General features: G+C 44.7%; 1 non-coding gene across 1 annotated transcript; it reads left to right on the top strand.

Moving 5' to 3' along the window:
- The first annotated feature begins 8,462 nt into the window (after positions 1-8,462).
- On the top strand, positions 8,463-8,535 carry TRNAV-AAC (transfer RNA valine (anticodon AAC)). The gene has a single exon. It is a non-coding gene; the product is annotated as a tRNA-Val (tRNA).
- Positions 8,536-10,460: the final 1,925 nt, after the last annotated feature.

Genomic DNA, 10,460 nt, shown 5'->3' with positions numbered 1-10,460 from the left:
GTTTGAGCCCCGTGAGTCAAAAGCTGTGGTTCACAAAGCAGAACGCACGCACGCACACACAATCATGTCAGAACAGCTGTATACACAAAGGCGCAACAAGGTATGTGGAGTAACCCTAACAGCTCGGCACATCTACATAAATTCCAATATCCCAATTCCACAAAACTCATGGAAACATGAAATAAAAGCAATAATTGAAAACAAGGAAGTAACGCTCACATACGACCTGATGATTCCATCCAACGTGAACACAGAAAACAAAACACTATGACTGGACATAGTACTCAGATACAAAACAGAAAAGAAGGCATTTGCTAATTGTGGTTTCAGTACCCAGCGATGTTCGTCTTAATCATGCAGAAATCAACAAAATGACCTAATATGAAAACATCAATGATGAAGTGATCAATTAAGAATTATGAAAACATCAATCTTCGTCAATTGCGTCTTCCGATACGCGGCACTCTGCAAAATGGTGCCGTCCCCTTCGGTGACATACACAAGGCTTCGAGGTCTGTCTCCCACGAACCAACCAAGAGCCAATAGCCAGCGTATGCTCAGTACGTGAGCCAATTCGCCGCAGCGCGAATACGAGAATCGTGCCGTCTTCTTCATGCGTTAAAGAAAAGCCAGCCATACAGCTCTGTTCATACAGGCCATCTCCGAGCTACATTCTCCATTATTCCCCGAACTCGTCCAACAAAGCTACCCACCTCTTCGCTTCTCCATCACTTCCGACATCACCCCGAACAACCGTTCCACCTCTGGGGCATGGCTTGCTCACACGAAACCGAGGGAAGGTGGGGCTCCCACCTGCTCGGCATGCTTGGCTGGCTTGTAAATGCAAAAACATATAAATGGGTTACAGGGGGGCAATCACATACTGGGGAAACTTATCCTTAATCCCTATCTAATTAACACCGCACCACCCCCCATGTGGTGACACGAAACACTTAAGCTCACAGTTTCCCTTCTCAACATACATTGAGATGTCTCCTACACGTCCACGGACCAAACAACTCCATTCAATCCTAACTTTCCTTTTAAATTCCTCCATCTACACACACAACCGCAACAATATATATATATATATATATATATATATATATATATATATATATATATATATATATATATATATATATATATATATATATATATATATATACACACACACACACACAGTGGGGAGAACAAGTATTTGATACTCTGCCGATTTTGCAGGTTTTCCCACTGACAAAGCACGTAGAGGTCTGTAATTTTTATCATAGGTACACTTCAACTGTGAAAGACGGAAATGAAAACAAAAATCCTGAAAATCAGATTGTATTATTTTTTAAATAATTAATTTGCATTTTATTGCATGAAATAAGTATTTGATCATCTACCAGCCAGCAAGAATTCCGGCTCTCACAGACCTGTTGTTTTGTCTTTAAAAAGCCCTCCCATTCTCCACTCATTACCTGTATTAACTGCACCTGTTTGAACTTGTTATCTGCATAAAAGCCAGCTGTCCACACTCAATCAATCAGACTCTAACCTCTCCACAATGGACAAGACCAGAGAGCTGTCTAAGGACATCAGGGACAAAATTGTAGACTTGCACAAGGCTGGGATGGGCTACAGGACAAAAAGCAAGCAGCTTGGTGAGAAAGCAACAACTGTTGGTGCAATTATTAGAAAGTGGAATAAGTTCAAGATAACAGTCAATCTCCCATGGTCTGGGGCTCCATGCAAGATCTCACCTCGTGGAGCATCAATGATCATGAGAAAGGTGAGGGATCAGCCCAGAACTACACGGCAGGACCTGGTCAATGACCTGAAGAGAGCTGGGACCACAGTATCAAAGAAAACCATAAGTAACACACTACGCCATCATGGATTAAAATCGTGCAGCGCACGTAAGGTCCCTCTGCTCAAGCCAGCACATGCCCCGGCCCGTCTAAAGTTTGCCAATGACCATCTGGATGATCCAGAGGAGGAATGGGAGAAGGTCATGTGGTCTGATGAGACCAAAATATAGCTTTTTGGTTTAAACTCCACTCGCCGTGTTTGGAGGAAGAAGAAGGATGAGTACAACCCCAAGAACACCATCCCAACCGTGAAGCATGGAGGTGGAAACATCATTCTTTGGGGATGTTTTCTGCAAAGGGGACAGGACGACTGCACCGTATTGAGGGGAGGATGGATGGGGCCATGTATCACGAGACCTTGGCCAACAACCTCCTTCCCTCAACAAGAGCATTGAAGATGGGGCGTGGCTGGGTCTTCCAGCATGACAACGACCCGAAACACACAGCCAGGGCAACTAAGGAGTGGCTCCGTAAGAAGCATCTCAAGGTCCTGGAGTGGCTTAGCCAGTCTCCAGACCTGAACCCAATAGAAAATCTTTGGAGGGAGCTGAAAGTCTGTGTTGCCCAGCGACAGCCCAGAAACCTGAAGGATCTGGAGAAGATCTGTATGGAGGAGTGGGCCAAAATCCCTGCTGCAGTCTGTGCAAACCTGGTTAAGAACTACAGGAAACGTCTGATCTCTGTAATTGCAAACAAAGGTTTCTGTACCAAATATTAAGTTCTGTATTTCTCATGTATCAAATACTTATTTCATGCAATAAAATGCAAATTAATTATTTAAAAATCATACAATGTGATTTTCAGTTTTTTTGTTTTAGATTCCATCTTTCACAGTTGAAGTGTACCTATGGTAAAAATTACAGACCTCCACGTGCTTTGTCAGTGGGAAAACCTGCAAAATTGGCAGTGTATCAAATACTTGTTCTCCCCACTGTATATATATATATATATATATATATATATATATATATATATATATATATATATATATATATATATATATATATATATATATATATATATATCTTATGACCGAAGTTCGATTTCTAATGTCACACAAAAGAATGCATTTTGTATTGATTTTATTTGGAAAAGGAGGCACAAATCGTTATTGATCCTTGTAATGACCCAGCATGACCTGGGTCAGTAGACTCCAACAAATAATTAATGTATTTGACATAAATAATACGAGAAAAAAATATTAGTGTGTTTTTTTTCGGTATATCCCCATTTTCTGAAAATAAAGTCCTCATGTGCAACAGCAGCAGCACCACGATTTCGACCTCTTCGACACGAACACCCTTCAGACAGATGAGACAGCTTGGACCCTTTGATCATCCAGAGCTTTTGACCACTTGGACCTTTTTAGACCCTTTTTTACATGTTTGAGAGATTAGACCTCTTTCCACCCCTTAGACACGATTATTAACCACGATTGCTCACTTTCGACAATCTAGAATCTTTTAAGAGTTCTTCATCAGTAATATAAAATTATCGAATGTATCAACTAACGAGATGGTATTCAGAGAATACTTACCCTGCACAGTCAACGTTTTTCAGTTTTTCCAAGATGGCGCCTGTACCGCATGACCTATGACATCATGACTGTCGTTAAAATATTCCACAGGAGGTGATCCTGTGGTGAAAATGTTGGGTCGATCGGACCAACAGTTGCTGAGAAAAAAATATATATTCATAATGATCGAATAAGTGTTGTACTTGTCGAATTATGACGTCATAATGAAGGCACCGATGACGTCGTCATCATTGTGGTGAATTAACGTGAATCAAGGGACATGACGCGGGATCACATGTTGTGCGTCTCGCGTATAAGGGGAGGTCTCTGCGGCACGGGTGGATTGTCCCCGGGGCATTGCTATTGACATCGGCTGTCCACTTGATGCTCGTTAACTGAAGGTGCTCATTGACTGGTGAGAATGGAGATTATATCGAACTCCGTGCTTACGCGGATTAGTCTGCAATGGTTAACTGCACATGTATACGTTTCTGCTTATGTACTCCTAGCTGAACCTGTATTTCCTGGTGTGTCCACAGAAGCGGCTCCAATCAAATGGAATAAAGCCTAAACTCTGAAGGTTCATCTCTCGCTCTCATTTCAATTTATTCCATTTGATTTTCTCGGCTCTCTCAACCAAAGATGGACAAGATCTACAAACCAGAGAGGTTCGACGCAGACCCAAACACGACTGACGCAGAAATGAAATGGTCACATTGGTTCTGCTCCTTCTCACACTATCTGACCATCATCGCGGAGGGAGCTGACAAATTTGCCGCTCTCGTGAATCATGTCTCGCCCGGCGTGTACAGGCTCTTCTCGGGGTGCGACACTTACGAAGCAGCGATTGACGTACTGCAGGCGCTCTACGTGAAGCCCAAGAACGAGGTATACATACGACATCTTCTCAACACACGCAAGCAAGCAGCCGGGGAGACAATCGATCAGTTCCTGCAAGCTCTGAATCAGCTGGGAAAAGACTGCAGCTTCCGGGCGGTAAGCGCCGAGGAACACCGAAAGGAAGCGACACGGGAGGCATTCATCCAAGGACTCAGATCAGCCCACATACGGCAACGCTTACTAGAGAAAGCGCAACCCACTCTTGACAAGGTAGTCGATCAGGCTCGAGCGATGGATACGGCTCAGCAGCAATCTGAGTCATTTGGGACACCGATGCTGCTCATGAACGCTGCTACGATGGGAACCCAAGGAACCCCACTGGCACAGACACAGCCAGACATGAGGGATGGAGAAACACCCGAGGAGCCGGATACCCAGACCTCGTCAAACTCCTCAGCAACTGCTCCGGTCGGTAAATGCTTCTTTTGTGGGTACAAAAGGCATCCTCGTCAAAAATGTCCAGCCAGAGATGCCACATGCATGAATTGCGACAAGAAAGGGCATTATGCCAGGGTATGTAAATCTACTCTAAGGAGGAATAAACCCACTTCTGCGGCTCTCTACTCGCAAAATAAATTGACTGCAGCCTCCCCGGGGAATCTATCCAAGGCTATCATCAACGTGCGAATTAACGGGCATATGGCTGAGGCACTGATTGATACCAGTAGCTCTGAAAGTTTCGTCAACAGCTCGCTAGTGAAGGGCAGGAAATGGGTAATCCACCCGACTGACAATACGGTATGCATGGCCGCCACCTCACTACAATCCCGCGTACGAGGGTACTGCAATGTTGAATTGGACGTAAAAGGGTACACGCATCGGGATGTAAAGGTGCTGGTGCTTCGTGATTTGTGCGCAGACGTAATTCTGGGTCATAATGTCCTCAAGCAGCACACGAGCGTCGAAATACCCTTTGGAGGAAGCAAGCCTCGTCTAATTTTAAATGCGCTGACCACCGCGGAGGTGACGTCCGCCCAGCTGTTCGCTAACTTGTCGCCGGTCTGCAAACCGATAGCGATCAAATCGCGGCGATATACCACTGCTGACATGAATTTCATCACTTCAGAAACCAAGCGATTACTGGAGGAGGGAATTATAGAACCGAGCGATTCGCCATGGCGCGCACAGGTGTTAGTAACCAGCAGTCAGAACCATAAGAGACGGATGGTTGTCGATTATTCCCAAACGGTCAATCGCTTCACCCAACTCGACGCCTACCCCCTGCCGCGCATAGATGAGATGGTCGAACGCGTGGCCAATTATAAGGTATTCAGTACCATCGACTTGCGAAGCGCCTATCATCAAATTCCCATCCGAGAGGAAGACAAACCGTACACTGCATTCCAGGCAGGGAGGCGCCTCTACCAGTTCAGAAGGATACCATTCGGTGTCACGAATGGAGTAGCTTGCTTCCAACGGGTTATGGACGACATCATCTCAGATGAAAACCTCGAAGACACTTTTGTTTACGTGGATAATGTCACAGTGTGCGGTAGGGATCAGAGGGAACATGATAGGAATCTGGACAGATTCTTGAGCATTGCTGGAAAATATAATCTGACTCTCAACTACGAGAAATGCGTATTCTCGGCAAGGTCAATTGACCTTCTCGGCTACACGATAGCCGACGGCACAATTAAGCCTGATCCTGAGCGATTGCGCCCGCTCCGTGAGCTTCCACCACCTCAGGACTTGCAGACAATGCGCCGGGTGATCGGGATGTTCGCTTACTATGCAAGATGGATTTCGCAATACTCCGAGAAAATACATCCCCTAGTGCATTGCAAAACTTTCCACCAGATGCCGCTGTCGTGAAAGCTTTCCACGATCTCAAGGATGATATCAGTAAGTCCGTGGTTTTATCGATCGACAGCTCGGTGCCCTTCGTGGTGGAGACCGACGCTTCAGATCACGCCATAGCTGCAACACTTAATCAGTCTGGGCGGCCGGTCGCTTTCTTCTCGAGAACTCTCTCTAGAAGCGAGCAGAGACACTCGGCAATAGAGAAGGAGGCGTACGCCATCGTCGAAGCGCTGCGTAAATGGAGACATTATTTACTGGGAAACCACTTCACGCTCGTTACGGACCAACGATCCGTGGCTTTCATGTTTGATGGGAAAAATAACGGGAAAATTAAGAATGAAAAAATTATGAGATGGCGGATAGACCTAGCCTGCTACAGGTACGACATTGTTTACCGGCCCGGGAAGGAAAACCCTGCTGCAGATACCTTCTCCCGGGTCTACAGTTCGGCAACAATCAGTCAGGCTTTGCAAGACCTCCATGTGTCTCTGTGCCACCCAGGGGTAACCAGGATGGCACATTTCGTACGCAGACAAAATCTTCCCTATTCTGTTGAAGATATTAAACAAATGAATGCTTCATGCCCTGTTTGTGCTGAACTAAAACCCAGATTCTTTGGCGCGGCATCTGGCAGACTGATCAAGGCTACTTCCCCCTTCGAGAGACTAAACATCGACTTCAAAGGGCCCCTGCCCACCGAGACAGACAACAGATACATATTCACCGTTGTTGATGAATATTCAAGGTTCCCTTTCGCGTTTCCGTGCTCGGATATGACCTCGGGCACTGTCGTAAAATGTCTCTCTGACCTCTTCGCTATGTTTGGGAGACCTTCGTACATACATTCAGACAGAGGGCCGTGTTTCATGTCGGCCGGGCTAAAACAATTCCTATTAGAGCATGGCATAGCAACTAGTCGAACGACGGGTTACAACCCACAGGGAAACGGGCAGGTGGAACGGTATAATGGAGTAATTTGGAAAGCCATAACTCTGGCGCTGAAATCGAGAGGACTGGGCCCCGAGCGATGGGAGGTTGCTCTTCCTGACGCAATGAATTCCATACGCTCTTTGCTCTGCACGTCCACAAATGCCACTCCTCACGAACGTATGTTTACTCACCAACGACGTTATGTTGACAGTCAAACGGTGCCCAACTGGCTGACCCACCCCGGTACAGTGTTCATGAAACGCCCGGTACGACAAAGCAAGTATGAACCGCTGGTGGAGGGGGTCGAACTCATTGACACTAATCCAGAGTATGCTCATGTCAGGCTCCCGGATGGCAGGGAGACCACTGTGTCGGTTCGCCATCTGGCTCCCTCAGGTACTCCTCCCGCCGGTACACCACCTCCTGGCTCTCCTCCTTCTGACATTTCCCCCCCAGGAACTCCGCCAGGCGACGGGGCTGCCGCGTTCCCCCCGAGAGCGATCGAGGAGTCATCCCCGGCACAAGTCGAGGCTCACCAAGAGGATCGGGAGTCTCCCTCAAGTGAAACTGCCGTTTACTCCCGGAGAGGTCGACGAATAAGGCCCCCTCGACGACTCAATCTGTAAAGGGGATTATCGGCATTCTCGCTGCTCATGCTCCTATATGCCCATTATATCATATATCGATGCTCATTTCCATGCTCCTACAACTCAAAATAATCACTGCTTGGCATGTATGCTTCTGTAGATCTATTAGTCCGCGTTGCTTGAAATGTATACTCCTATAGTGCTAAAGCAATCATGGTGTGTAAGATGGGCCCCTAGTTACATTTTAAAGGTGGGGAGAATGTGGTGAATTGTCGTGAATTGAGGGACATGACGCGGGATCACATGTTGTGCGTCTCGCGTATAAGGGGAGGTCTCTGCGGCACGGGTGGATTGTCCCCGGGGCATTGCTATTGACATCGGCTGTCCACTTGATGCTCGTTAACTGAAGGTTCTCATTGACTGGTGAGAATGGAGATTATATCGAACTCCGTGCTTACGCGGATTTAGTCTGCAACGGTTAACTGCACATGTATACGTTTCTGCTTATGTACTCCTAGCTGAACCTGTATTTCCTGGTGTGTCCACAGAAGCGGCTCCAATCAAATGGAATAAAGCCTAAACTCTGAAGGTTCATCTCTCGCTCTCATTTCAATCATCAACGTATCTTATTCCGCAAGGGAAGTAGTTGACAATAAGCCATGTTTCAATTCTTTCCATTGAACGGTTTGGGAGATATCGAGGTGTGGCGTTTTCCCAAGATGGCGGCTGTACCACGTGACCCATGACGAAATAATTATGAACCATTTATACAGAGAATGTAACCCCAAGAGCTTTATGCTGTATGAACAGTCACGTGATAACGAGTGAGAGATTATTTATTAAAGAACATGATGGTGTTGGTGATTCACGCAGGTTTCCGTAGTGTAGTGGTTATCACGTTCGCCTAACACGCGAAAGGTCCCCGGTTCGAAACCGGGCGGAAACAACATTTTAATGTTCTCTCAGATGTTCTTTTTTTTCTCTTCCCCTTCACACAGGTGAAGTGAAAAGAGTTGTCGGTTCACTTCCGTCTGTCAACCTGTACTTCTGTCAACAAACGTCAGTTTATGATCGAGGAACCGATTCTTCTTCTTCTCCACTTTGTGGATGAGTTGTGTGTGTTTGTGTGTCAAGGTGTCGTGCTTTTTGTGTCTATTAATTACGTACGTTTATTCATTAACTACTTGCGATTGATTGGAATGTTCCTTTTCACCCTTTCAACTGTTGAGACCCCTTTCACCTTTGAAGACCTTATCACCTCAAAACACCCAGAGGACCCAAAAGACCCCGAAGATCCTGAGGACCCAAAAGACCCAAAATACCCAGAGGACCCAGACATAAAATCTGGTGGACGTCAGTACCAACTGTCACAGCATGACCTTAAGCATGTTCAAGACCTGTTTTCTAAGATGTAAAATTCTGTGCCTCTGAGTGCTAGATTATCATGATAATGAATGTCATAAAAGATGAAAGGTCATTAAAGAGTTTTCTAAGGTATAAAAATTTCTCATATTCATTGTCTCTGTATATCTGGTAAATAAAAAAGCTGCTACTCAACTAATCAGATTTGTTCTAATTTATAATTTGCAATCACTTACGAAAGTAATCATTAGCATGTATTTATGAATAAATTACATCCTTATCACTAATGTCTAATAAGAAGCATAATTTAGCCTCATGCACACCCCTCCCTGCAAGTTCACCTTGTTTTGTACCAAGTGGGCCAAATTGCCATATTTGGCTTCCTAAAACTAGAGTATGTGCTTTCTAGAGACATTCTGATTCCACAATCTGAAATTTTGTATACCAGTTTATAAAATTCTGCAGTAACTCTTTTCTGGATAGTTCCGTTTAAGATTTATAAACTTCTGAATATGAAAAAGTGAATAATTATAAAAAACGTGCATGTAAATAAAAATTTATTTTACTATGAAGCCATGGGCGTTAGATAAAATTATTCGGTCAGTAGACACATCTTATATGAGGCAATCTTTATAAAAAAAAAAAATTAAGTTCCTAAACCCCTAGCCACATGGTCAAACCAGGGGACAAAATTAGTCCATTTTAGAGCCCTCGGAGGCAAGGGCTTATGTTAAAACTTTTATAATTCATCACCTAACTGTATTATCCCAGCAATAATGTATCTATGGATAGATAATGACCCTATACTCACTGTGTTTTGAGGAAAAAATTCTAAGTTGTTCCATATTTTCAGGGGGGCTCCTATAGTTTCACCTTATTTTAGCTCGTTTTGGCCAAAAAGCCATTTTTAGCTTCCTATAGAGTGAGAAATATACATCCCAGAAGCTATCTGATGCCATAATTGAAAAATTTGGATGCCAATTAGTAAATATTAGCTTTCTCGAGGAGTCCATTATAAAATTATAAGCCACTGAAGTTGGAAAAAAAAAGCGTTTTTCACATTTGGCATTTTTAGGGCCAAATTTCAAAGGTCTCTTGAGATAGATATTTTTTTAAACTATGAGGAATTGAAAGGTAATCTTTTGCAAGGTGGGTAGAGCCATATAGATCTACATTTAAAAAATTTTCCCAGCAAAATCTGAGGACGTTACCTGGGGACCCTTAGGTGAATTGGCACGGAATCTGTTTGCATCTGGACAGCTTGGCCCCGGATGCTGCGGTGGGTTTTGTCTCCAGTCGTGTCCGGGCGGTATTTATCGTATGACCAGTAGAAAATGGATTTCAGTCATTATTTTGTTTCCACCTTCACCGTCATTCTATATAGAATCATTCTGGGAGAAAATGAACTTGGAGGAGGTGGAGGATATAGTGCGGTTTATAGCGGCCATGTCGGTGTGCGCAGCGATGGAGTCTCTGTGTTTGTTGGATATTTCAGTGCCGTGCAGTATT

Source organism: Eptatretus burgeri, chromosome 15 (assembly GCF_056783735.1).
Source record: "Eptatretus burgeri isolate ZD-2024b chromosome 15, Ebu_testis_v1, whole genome shotgun sequence".
NCBI lineage: Eukaryota > Metazoa > Chordata > Myxini > Myxiniformes > Myxinidae > Eptatretus > Eptatretus burgeri.
This window is presented reverse-complemented; position numbering and strand designations above follow the sequence as displayed.